The sequence below is a fragment of the Patiria miniata genome, unplaced genomic scaffold (genome assembly GCF_015706575.1).
Source record: "Patiria miniata isolate m_02_andy unplaced genomic scaffold, ASM1570657v1 HiC_scaffold_9, whole genome shotgun sequence".
NCBI lineage: Eukaryota > Metazoa > Echinodermata > Asteroidea > Valvatida > Asterinidae > Patiria > Patiria miniata.
Genome location: NW_024037076.1, coordinates 16315318 through 16327950, shown reverse-complemented (window position 1 = coordinate 16327950; position 12633 = coordinate 16315318). Strand labels below are relative to the sequence as shown.

Here is a 12633-nt window from a genome sequence, read left to right as displayed (position 1 = left end):
TGAAAGAGAACCCTTCTCCATCAAAGTTTTACGAAGGTCCAGCATCCATTTTGGGACCTCGTCACTGAGATACTGCTTAAGTCGGTCATGGTGAAGAATTTTTGTTCTTCCCCGTTGCTTGAACCGGACTTCAAACAGAAGATCACTCAATGTTCTGAGAATGACGCAGGGGCCTGCCCATTTAGCTCGTTTTAGCTTGGGAGATAACCCAGGGGTTTTTGTGCTGTCTCGCATGTACACCAAGTCACCAATTTGAGTTTGAGTCTTGTGGATTTCCAACAGCTTACAAATTTGTTGCATGAGATGGGACTCATAAGACTCATGAGCCACCGTCTCTGCCTTTTGGTCGGGAATCGGGTAAGCCTCCATCCACTTTGTGAATTGGTCACCGACTAAAAGGATGTATTTGTTCCCATTGTCACTGATAGGGAATGGACCAAGAATGTCCGTGACCAGTCTGTCCATCGGCGCGCCGACTCGATAATCCTCGAGGTGTGCTCTGGGGGTTGTGTGTGGCCTTTTGCGGGCACCACACTTAGCACACTTGCGGACCCAGTCACGAACTGTTTCCTTAAGCCTGTACCAGTAAAACTGGCATTTGATCTTCTAAGCAGTTTTCTTCACCCCGAGGTGAGCAGAGGTGACGGCGTCGTGTGCAGCTTGAAGAACGGCACTCTGCAGTTCTCGAGGAATCACAAGTTGCAGGTAAGATTGGGTCTGGTCAGGAGTTACTCATCTTTTAAAAAGAACACTGTCTTTCAGCACCAGCTGTTGCCATAGCAACCACAAGTTCCTAGTGGGGGGGGGGACTTTCGCGTGCTATCTGGTCTCTGTTTGGTCTCTCAGGTGATTTGGTCATCAACTCCATGATGATCCTCAGGTCTGGATCTGCTCTCTGCAGTTTAGCTATTTCCTCTGTCGTGTAGCCACCGACCCAAGATGTGGTTCGTCCGGCGCTGAGACCGGCGGGGGCGATAGAAGGGGTACGATCACTCGTGACCTCACCATCTTGGTCGTCTTGCTGTCCGGTTGGATTCGATTGGTCTGCAAGTTGCTGCCCAGCACTTGAACCGGCATCGGCATCCTTTTGCGGGATGCAGGGCGCGTTGCAGTTCAACTCTGTTCCAGCTGCATCAGAGGTTTTTATAGCAGGTTTAGTTTGGTTGTTCGGCCGTACTACCCGAATGGCTGTGGGCAAATTGGCTTGCCCACAGAGAGTTTCTCCAGTAGGCGTGGCTGTGTGCGAAAAACGACATTTGAACTGTCCATCGTCAAAGTCGCTGCAGGTAAACTCACTGCACGAGCGCCAAATAAGTTTACCAATGCTGCACACAGGAACCAGTAGGAGGGTTACCAACGTTGCCATCAGTACGAGGACTGTCCGTGGGGATACGGGTTTGGCCTGAGGGTTGACGTCATTGCTCGAACGTCAGCAAGAGACAAAGAGAACGTCAGCAGCTGAAGTTCTCTTTGGGAATTGAACTTCAGCAGAGGTAGCGTTTACTCGTTTGGTCGAAAGGGGGACCACATCGTCGACTTTCGAAAAATCGGACCACAGCTCGCTTTTGGCTTTGCACTTCTCGCAACTGCCGCAGGGGAGCTCAGCGAGTATGGTCGCTCCGTCGTAGCACGGACAGTCGTCGGGGTCACATGGCACCCTAGAGAGGGCATCTGCGTTGCCATGTTTCCTCCCTGGTCGATGTTCGATTTTGAAGTCGAACTGAGACAAGATTTGAAGCCATCTTGCCATCTGATCGACAGGCTCACGAAAAGACATGACCCATCGAAGAGCGCTGTGGTCAGTTCTGATGAGGAACTGTTTGCCCAGTAGGTAGTTTCAGAAGTACTGAAGGAAGGTGACGATTGCGAGGAGTTCTCTCCTCGTAGTGCAGTAGCGACGCTGCCGCTTTGTCATCGACCGACTAGCATATGCTATCGGCCGTTCTTCCTCCCTCTGGGTCCGATCACACCACTGGAGTTGCGATAGAGTGGCTCCGATGCCACTATCTGAAGCATCGGTATCAATGATGAACAACCCATCATCATTGGGGTATGACATGACTTCGTTGCCGGTGAGGGCGGCCTTTAATTTCTCAAAAGCCGCTTGACAGTCATGAGTCCACTTAAACGTCTGTCCGGCCTCTAACAGACGATGTAAGGGGCTGGCTATCGTGGCGAATTGGGCTATGAACCTACGGTAGTAAGAACACAGTCCCAGGAAAGAGCGTACTTCAGTTATGTTCTTGGGGGTGGGCCAGTTCTGCACAGCAGAAACTTTACTAGGGTCTGGTTTGACACCATCTGGTGTGATGATGTGACCGAGGAACAGAACTTCCGTCTGGAAGAGTTCACACTTGCTCGGTTTCAGCTTCAGTCCAGCGTTTCCTAGTCGGCGTGGGACTTCACCAAGACGCTCAATATGCTCGGAAAATGTTGATGACAGGATGATGATATCGTCTAGATATATCAGCAGAGTTCGCCATTGCAAACCTTTGAGTACTAGCTCCATACAGCGCTCAAAGTATACTGGGTGCGTTGCATAACCCAAAAGGCATGGTCACGTACTCGTACAGTCCACTTCGGGTTACGAACGCGGTTTTGGGACGGTCTTCCTTCTTCACTTCAATCTGCCAGTAGCCCGACTGCAGATCGAGGGTGCTGAAGATTTTTGCCCCACTTAGGCAATCTAGGCAGTCATCAACACGGGGTAGGGGATACGCGTCACGGCGCGTAACATCGTTCAGCTTACGATAGTCGACACACGGACGAGTTGTGCCGTCCTTTTTCCTGACAAAAACCATTGGTGATGCCCAGGGGGATTTTGACTCGCGGATCCACCCGCCTTGAGTTGGCTCTCGAGAACTTTCTCCTCCTCACCCTGAAATGCCTTGGGGGGACGGCGGGGAGGCTGTCGTATGGGGCGTGCGTCGCCGGTGTCAATAGTGTGCTGCACTATTTACGTTTTTCCCAAATCCTCCGCGGATTTGGCGAAAGTGTTCTCGTGGCTGGCCAAAAGTTCACACAATGCTTTCTGCTGGTGTGTGGACAGGTTTTCACAACTCCTCTCGTACAGTTTCTGTAGGTTTTCTGACCACTTTCAGAAGGATTTGGGGTGTCGGGGACGGCGGGACTGACTGGGTTGACTGCGTATGACGTTGGACGGACATGCTCTCTGCACACACGCATTACTCGATAGAGGTGATCGGTTTCACAGTTTTCCTGCTCGGCTATGAGTTCAACCGCATCAACTTCATGCAGATATCCAAGCGTTGTACCTGCTTGAAGTTCAATGTTCTCGGGTGATGTGTTCACAAGCCGGACGGGGATGCCGATGTCTTCTCGGCGGGGATCAATGAGTGAGCTGCCAACCACAACATTGTGACGAAGGTTGGCAGGTTCAACGACTGCATACATGGAACTCAGTTTGTGATGATCAGCTATACCCTCTGCTACCCACTCGCTGCGTGCTGGAATTGTGGTGTTCTGCTTCAGTGCGATCTTAACTACACGGAGAAGGGGCTCCTTGGACTGTCCACTGAACCCAGTTACCGGCAATTCGTATGCCGTTGCGTGCCTCCAATATGCAATCATAGTGGTATAGAAAGTCATAGCCAAGGATTCCTTCATCGCTGATGGGGGCGACAAATGCATCCCATTGGAAGTGCTGTTCACCAATCATCATGTCGATTGTGGCAACACCTTCAATGTCAATGAGTTCCTTGTTTGCAGTTTCTAGTTTTGTGCTTTTGCACGGGGGTTTGAGTTAAGGGCGTTTTTCAGCAGGGATCTGGCTGAAAAGTCCTGAAGAAATGATGGTCACCGCCGCTCCGGTGTCGACTAAAAGTTCGCTGTCTTGGTCGCATATCTGCACTCGCAAAAATGCAGACATGCCTTGAAATTGCTGTCTACCCATTCGGATAGTGTTCTGTTCAATGGGACAGACCGGTGCCAGGCCGGACGGCACGGTCTGCGTTAGTTTTCCGTCTGTATGACGACGACCTCCTTGGCCGCTAAGTCGGGGCACTTGTTTGCAAAGTGGCCGGGCTTGCCACATTTGAAACAAGTAACATCCATCTGCTGTTTCTTGGCTTCAGCAGGCTTGGCGGATTTCTGCTTGTTGGCGGGTTATCTTTGATCAGTTTGACAATTCCGTTTAACCGTCGGTCGAGGTTGTCTTGGAACTGTTTAAACTGTTAAGGCGTACATGATTATCTGGTACAGAATAGGGTCTATGGCCAGTGAGCGGACAGCTCGATAATCTACGTGTACATGTCAGGAACTCTGTCGGGGTCAGAGCCCAGATCAACAATCTAATGCATCATATGCGGGAGCTCTGTGTAGGTCAGAGCTAAGCTCAATAATCTACTGGGGAAGAGCCCAGTACAACAATGACCAGAACTGCCATTTCTGCGCGCTTTATATACACTTTTGGGTGCGCGTCTTAGCCAATGGGAGCATTGGATTCTGGTAGTTATGAATAATGCATCCTTGTACAAAGGCATGGGGAAAGTTCTCTATGGGAGATTTGTACACGACTAACTTAGACATTCTAGTGGGAGAAAGTCCGAGAGCAGTGGTTAGCGGTCGAAGTAGGATCACTCGTGGGTACCTTACGGGGAACTGATCCTCAAGGAAAAGGGAAAGGGAATAACTTCTCGGTACATAGGTTTGTGTACAAGACTTAGTCTCTAGACTAGGTAGGAATCTACACACTAATTCCATGGAGTAAAACTATGAGATGAAGCAAGGGCGGATCCAGGGGGGGGGGCCAAAGGTGGCCATGGCCCCCCACCCCAAAAAAAACGAAACCAATTTTTTTTTTTTTTAATGTGACATCGCAATAAAGGCAGGCAATGAGTACACCACCATCTTTTCCTCAAAAAAACATTGGTTAAAGTGGTCAGAAATTGCCTCAGATCGCACCACAGAGCATCTAGAATCCAAAAATTTTTCGGGGCCCTTAAGCGGGCCCCGAACCCCAGGCCTTAATTTTTTTGACCCACTTTTTGGGGGACCAAAATTTTGTTTGCCCCCCCCCCCAAATTGTGTTCTGGATCCGCCCTTCAGATGAAGGACGTAACCTGCAGACCTCTAGCTACCGTAGGTCTCGGCCAGTGGGTTAGCGGGACACACTCGCTGGGGTGTACGGGGTCACTAAGGGGTGAATACACGGGTAGGTTTTAGCGAGCCACATTCGCTAAATGCTTGGGGTCAATGTGGGTCGGATGCGAGGTAAGGTGTGTGAGGGGAATTCGCATCGACTCCGGGGAAGGGAAGACGGAAAATGGCTAAGTCCAAAGTACATGTCCCATGGCGGTACATGTTCAATAGCAGTGAGTGCTACACGCATTGCGCGCTATACAATAGCGTACTGTACAATGTGCTGCACACTCGGGCTTGTGTCTAAGACTTCGTGGTATAAAGATTCGCGCTGTGTGAGGGCACACAGGATCGCTGCAAGCATTACGCTGTGCACGGAGTGGAATGGATTGGTTGGGAAAGAAGTAAACTACGCAATTTGCGGGAACGCAACAGTACCAAACCAATGGGCGAGCACTGCAAAGTTGGGAAAGGTGGGGTTGTGAATGGGCCTGCAATTCTATCTAGGTCTATTTCTTTTTGGAGTTTTTCTTTTACTATTTCGGGGTGAGCAGCTGCTGAAGGTAAGCAACCTGCCTGCCTACTATGCCTTGGCAGTGGCGTCGCCAAGGGGGGCCGGGGGGGGGGGGCACGTGCCCCCCCCCCCTGGAAAACCTAGTGCCCCCGAGTGCCCCCCCCCCCATCAAATGCTGGTGCCCCCCTATCCTCTGCAAAATTCTGCGCGTTGTTAAAATCATTACCTCAAAAATAGCAATTTCTGGAGATATCTTCAGATCGAACTTAGCATCAAATGTGGCACCATTTTGCATCTAGCCTATCCTCCGTATGCGAAAATTTTCAAAAGGGGAGGGGGGCACCCCCTCCCCTTAGACCCCTCCCCCAGGACGGCGATCCGTATCCACCTAAGTGCCCCCCCCCCCCATCAAATGCTGGTGCTCACCCCCCCCCCCCTTTTGCCCCCCCAGACTGAAAAGTCTGGTGACGCCACTGTGCCTTGGACCTTTGTATTGTGGTGAAAAACCTTGTGAAAAACCTCTCTCTAGCAGATGAGCATCACGTTGAATGGGATATTGGTCCAACCATTTCCTTAGAACAAAGAGCTTAATTGGTGTTGGAGGGACAAAAATAAATCCCAGAGGAGGCCTTAGTACCTGGTACTCTATTTGCTTGCCGGGAATAAGCAGCCTGGCCAGGTTTGGAAAGGTGTTGTCCAGCCTGATCATTGGACTTACGGACTTGGTCCTTATACGCCAAGAAAAAGGGGACCCGGCAGCCGAACTCCCCATTTTGCATACCGCAGCCCCATGGCCCGTGCATGAACACTTACTACATTTGTGTACATATTTGCATCCACGGAAGTGACATCCGTGCACCCCATTGAACGCAAAACAAACCCCGATACGTTTGGAAACCATGGGAACTTCACTATCAAGGCCTGAGCGTTGCAAAGTGCCGGAGCCACTCGGGCCGCCGGTCATGGTCGAAACTGTTTGGGCGGCCGCGACAGTCAGCCAGAGTTCGGAATCAATCACTCCCCACGAGCGAGAGGGGTTATGTTCTTGGCGGAGGCGAAACTGCTCATCGTATTTACGCCATCCGAACCCTGGAAACTGGCGTGCCGCAAGCCGAACAGTCTCGGAATACTTTAACAACTCAGGGGCGCGCTGCGGATGTTTTTGCACAAACATTGCCACAAATGTATTGAAAGCGGAGGCCCACTTATCAAATGTGTCAATCTTTCCTCGGTGCAGGGCAGAGGATTTGCGGACAACCATTTTGTTGCCCTCAACTGTGATGGCAAATTCCTCATCCTCTGCCCGAGCAATAGCGGTTGCCGCAGGCTCCTGATACAGCGTGGACATATCCACATAACTACCATTCCAAATCTTTTCTTTAATAGACAAAGAAACATGGTAACCCAAAGGTGTGCCAACGGATGGGATTAATGTATTGTCGATATTAGTGGTATCAGAAATGATAGGAGTGGCCGTACCGAAACTGGGACCTTGCCCTATACCTTGAGACGATTCTTGATCACTTGATCTGGTAGACAATTTGGCCCCTCGACGCCGCTTACTTGGCTGTACTCCATCATGGGCATGGTCCGTGTCGATGTCCGCTAAACGTGACGGTGGTGGTGCTGTCCGTTTTGGTCGCGGCATCGTCCACAATGTCACAGTTCATCAACTGATGTAGTGAAACGTAGATAATTGTCCTTATCGAGTTCAGCCAAGCACTGTTAAGTCCGTGCCGTTGACCACTGGTGTCACACTGCTGCTCAGGAGGTGGAAGTTAACGTTGATGCAGGTGTCAGATCTGTCAGTTTAATTAGTCAGCTCCAATCCCCGCTGGAAGATCCTTTTAGAAGTTTTCGACAGGGAACGGGCCAATCTCGCCCAAAACAAAAACGCTGTGTCCCGGCCAGGCCCACTCCAGATTTGTAAGAATGTATAAGAATTAAAAATTGTGAAGTAAAATTTGCTATCCAAGTTGTTTCTTCAGAGGCTGAGACAAAAGTGACTGGCCAGCAACTTGTCCATCCCGCCTAAACTTTCTACTTCTAGAATGTAAAGAACCAACCCTACATTGGCCCATAGCCAGGCCTTGCCAAGTGTCACAGAACAAGAATTCTTATTGGTTGGATGCCCCTCCAAGCCTTCTCAGCAATTGGTTAAAACTCGTGGCTGTTGATTGGCTATTCTCCTGTTTACAGGATCTCACTTTTGTCACACAATTGTCAATAGGGTGTCAGGTACAAAGTTCTTCATACGAAAGTACAGTATGAAATGCATTCACAGTGATCGAGATGTGTGCATGGAGTTAGCCTACATTTTGCACAACGCATATGATATAACCAACAGGAGAAGATCAATGGAAATTTTGCTGCTTATAAATAATTTGATCATTTAGTGATAAAATTGAATACTATTCCAAAGACATCACATCGCAGCATATTATATTATTTCGTTTGATGACACATTGTGATGGAAGTAGTTATTATCATCTGTTACATCTATGTTGTTAATTTTAAAAACAAATCAATATTGTGACTTCCCTATTGAAGTCTTATCAGATTGGAAAAAAGACAGAAGGAGAAAAAGACAGAGAATTGATATCACTTAAATATCACAAAGGTCCATTACATAACCTGACTGTATATATTTACTAGGTTGAACAACTGTGTTTGTATATATAAACCAAATTTAAAACAAATGACCACAAAAGACCTTTTTGTAAATTATTAAGGTGGTTAACGTTCGCTTTTGTAGGAGTGAGTTTGGTTCCTATTTAGATAGCTTAAGAAACACATAAAGCTTGCATAGTACACTTTAATTAACATCGACTAAAACACGAACCACATCAAACTTACAGGCCTTGGAGATTGGAGAGTCCACCAAAGGTGAGGGGGAAAATCGACACGAGCGGCAGATTGATCAGATAACTGTCGAATCAATAATATTACCATGGGGATAAGCGATCTTATAATTACTTCACAAAATTTAAAATCCATACATGTTCTCTTTTAAAAAAGGATTTTTTCCCCTGTAACAAAGTTTCAGTTTGTATGTTATGTTAAACTTCACAAAATTTAAAATCCATACATGTTCTCTTTTAAAAAAGGATTTTACTTCTAGAATGTAAAGAACCAACCCTACATTGGCCCATAGCCAGGCCTTGCCAAGTGTCACAGAACAAGAATTCTTATTGGTTGGATGCCCCTCCAAGCCTTCTAAGCAATTGGTTAAAACTCGTGGCTGTTGATTGGCTATTCTCCTGTTTACAGGATCTCACTTTTGTCACACAATTGTCAATAGGGTGTCATGTACAAAGTTCTTCATACGAAAGTACAGTATGAAATGCATTCACAGTGATCGAGATGTGTGCATGGAGTTAGCCTACATTTTGCACAACGCATATGATATAACCAACAGGAGAAGATCAATGGAAATTTTGCTGCTTATAAATAATTTGATCATTTAGTGATAAAATTGAATACTATTCCAAAGACATCACATCGCAGCATATTATATTATTTCGTTTGATGACACATTGTGATGGAAGTAGTTATTATCATCTGTTACATCTATGTTGTTAATTTTAAAAACAAATCAATATTGTGACTTCCCTATTGAAGTCTTATCAGATTGGAAAAAAGACAGAAGGAGAAAAGACAGAGAATTGATATCACTTAAATATCACAAAGGTCCATTACATAACCTGACTGTATATATTTACTAAGTTGAACAACTGTGTTTGTATATATAAACCAAATTTAAAACAAATGACCACAAAAGACCTTTTTGTAAATTATTAAGGTGGTTAACGTTCGCTTTTGTAGGAGTGAGTTTGGTTCCTATTTAGATAGCTTAAGAAACACATAAAGCTTGCATAGTACACTTTAATTAACAACGACTAAAACACGAACCACATCAAACTTACAGGCCTTGGAGATTGGAGAGTCCACCAAAGGTGAGGGGGAAAATCGACACGAGCGGCAGATTGATCAGATAACTGTCGAATCAATAATATTACCATGGGGATAAGCGATCTTATAATTACTTCACAAAATTTAAAATCCATACATGTTCTCTTTTAAAAAAGGATTTTTTTCCCCTGTAACAAAGTTTCAGTTTGTATGTTATGTTAAACTAAACAAGTCCGATTTTGGATGTCTCCAACTCTCTGAAAAAAGGTTTTCATTTTGCGGATAAATGAACCCGCCAATCGATAGCGGAAATATTGTCCGGCAGCAAATAATTCAAATTTATGAAGCAACAATTCAATAACTAAAGTTCGGTGAATTTGGTTGCTAGTTGTGTCTTTCAACGTTAATGACCTTAAAAAAAAGAAACGGAATAACAAATATTATTTTTTTTTCGATTTGAAACTCGAAACAAGCACAATCAACACATCTTCCGATTGATGTCATGAGGTGGTGCAAGTGAATTTAAAGTGATCCATTATAGATTGGGGTTGACTTTTTTTTAAATATTTTTCTGACTCTTGACCCAAATAAAATAAAAAATTTAATTGGCAGGATATAATCCCAGCATATATTCGGTGCTTTGCGAACATTTGAAAAGATTTGTAAAATAACGCCAACTGATAATAAAGCGGCTATCAAATCCAATTTCCAGTTCTACCCACTGGATTCTCTGTCGAATCAAATGAAAAATATATAACAAAGCTGGAATACTCTTCAAAATCTGTAAATTTAGATTGTGTTAAAAGTACTATTAAAGGGTACTTTCTATTCAAAGTAATGATTGTCACTTTTCAGTTGAAATATCAGCACGGTATATGTACCTCAAATTCCACTTCATTTTTTATTTAAACATTCGATAGATTTAGATTTGTTTTTTTATTTCTCCCATCGAGAAATATTAAAATGTGTGGTCCATGAAGATATTCATTCAAGTTAATTCGTGAAAAATTAGTAGATGAATTAATATTATAATTTGCAAGTAGGCCTTTTTTCAAAGTCTATAATAAATGTGTGGGCAACTATTACTTGGGAAGAATTCAAGTACCCAATTTCGATTAATTCCAAACAATACATAAAAAAAAACAGTTTTATTTTGTTCAATCAAAGTAAAAGGAACCTGATTAACTCCTTTTTGTTAAAGTCTTCTGGAACTAAACAGCTATTTTAATGGACACATGTTACTCTCACTCGACAGTGGCGTATCCAGAGGGGGGAGGGCAGAAGTTGCAACTCCCCCCCCCCCCCCCCCCTGGCGGATTTTTTTTGAAATATTTGTTCTTCAGTAAGTGTTTCCATCAATGGTTAGAGATTTCTGACATCAACTTAAAAAAAAAAACAGCTCAAAAATCATTACGATGCGCCATGAAAATCGGCATAGCTTTTCCAGTATGCACAATAATGGTCAGTTTTGACGAGCGCCTCCATTTGGAAGAAAGGTAATAGTCTCCCCCTCCCCCTACTTTTTTATTTTACGGAGGCCAAGTGTCCGGAGAAGAAAAAAATTCTTCTACATTTCGGCGCGGATGTGCGGTTGCCCCCCCCCCCCCCCCCGCCTGATATCAAAGTCTGGATACGCTACTGTCACTCGAAAGAAAATGGTTAATGGTAATGTAGGGATCATGAATATTGATAAGCGTCTTCTGACGCTCCGCCCACTTTTCTCTCTCTCTGTTGTCTTAATGCGTTTTCTGTGAGCTGCCTCTTTGAATTTATGCCGAAAACACATCATTTTACAAGCTCCAGGAATCGAGCCAGACAACCCACATATACCAGGCTAACAATAATCAACTACTGGGTATGTTCATATTCATTTTCATGTTATGTCATTCTTATTATTGACACAAATGGGAATTTTCTGATGGTCTTGTCCGTGGACAAAGTCTGAAAACTTTCTCCACGTGATACGTTTCTCTGTGCACTGTACACGTAGCGCCACAGGGCATGTAAGTTGCATACATTCTGCACTGCATTGTTTGGATTCGCATGACCCTTGACCCCAGCTTATCACTGTGGCGCGCGTACATACGATTCTCACGTTACATGTATATCTTAGGGGCTCACAAAGCAATAACAATAATCATTTGGGTACTTTTTCAGATGTAATTTGTGGGTTATTTAATATCATATCATCCCCTTATATGTCATTTATATTGTATAATTTTAACATTGTATTACAGAAGCTCTGTAGCCTCCCGCACCTGAGATTTACATTTGTATAACTGCACATAGACGAGGTGCTGGGTAAGTTTTATAGCTCCGTGCCATATCGGACAGTGACACTACATGCAACTGTATTCACATTCATGTTGATATAATAACTTTATTGTCAAGTGAATTCAAAACATTGTGTTTATTGTAATCACATGTATTTACAATCGTAAACACTATCATTTTCATTTAGGTTTTTAATTTGCTGCGATTAATTTGCTGGAACTAATTCGCCAGGATTATCTTGCTGGGATTATTTACTGGAACTAGAATAAAAGCTCAGTGAACATCAACATTTTGTACAGTCTTCCTTACCGAGGCATCAAACCTCAAACCACATGGGCTGACTGCTCACGTAAAAGCGGAACCGACGCACACGCGTCGCTTCACTTCAGTAACTATGGAGAGAGTCAGATTGATGCCCAACGCTTATGATATGCAAATTAAAATTGCATTTTGTGCTGTGACATCATAAACAAACAGGAGTCGTTTCAAACTTACAGCTGGTGGAGTTTGATCAGCCCGCTAAATGTGTCGTTGGTAATCGACGCTAGAGGAAGCCTGTCCATCCAACTGTCAAGTCAAGTAAAGAATAAACGGACATAAAATACACAGGGTGTCCTCTCAAAAAAGGTATCACACAAAGAAAGGGATGATAACCGAAGTATGAACTTAAGGCCAAAAAAAAAAGTCTCCGGTTTCTGGTGTGGAGCTTGCCCAAAAAGTGGTGCAGCGACGCGGCTTTTTTTTTTTTACCTGATTTTTTGCCTCAAATTTCGGCTGATGACTGCAAATGGTGCCCGACTAGACTTAGTGCAAATGCATGGGAGTCAAGAAAA

At 44.9% G+C, this 12633-nt stretch overlaps 1 long non-coding RNA gene across 1 annotated transcript; it reads left to right on the top strand.

Moving 5' to 3' along the window:
- Positions 1-11194: 11194 nt before the first annotated feature.
- LOC119719931 lies at positions 11195-12087 on the top strand. Its single transcript, XR_005270023.1, has 2 exons — positions 11195-11827; positions 11988-12087. It is a non-coding gene; the product is annotated as an uncharacterized LOC119719931 (long non-coding RNA).
- The last annotated feature ends 546 nt before the right edge of the window (positions 12088-12633 follow it).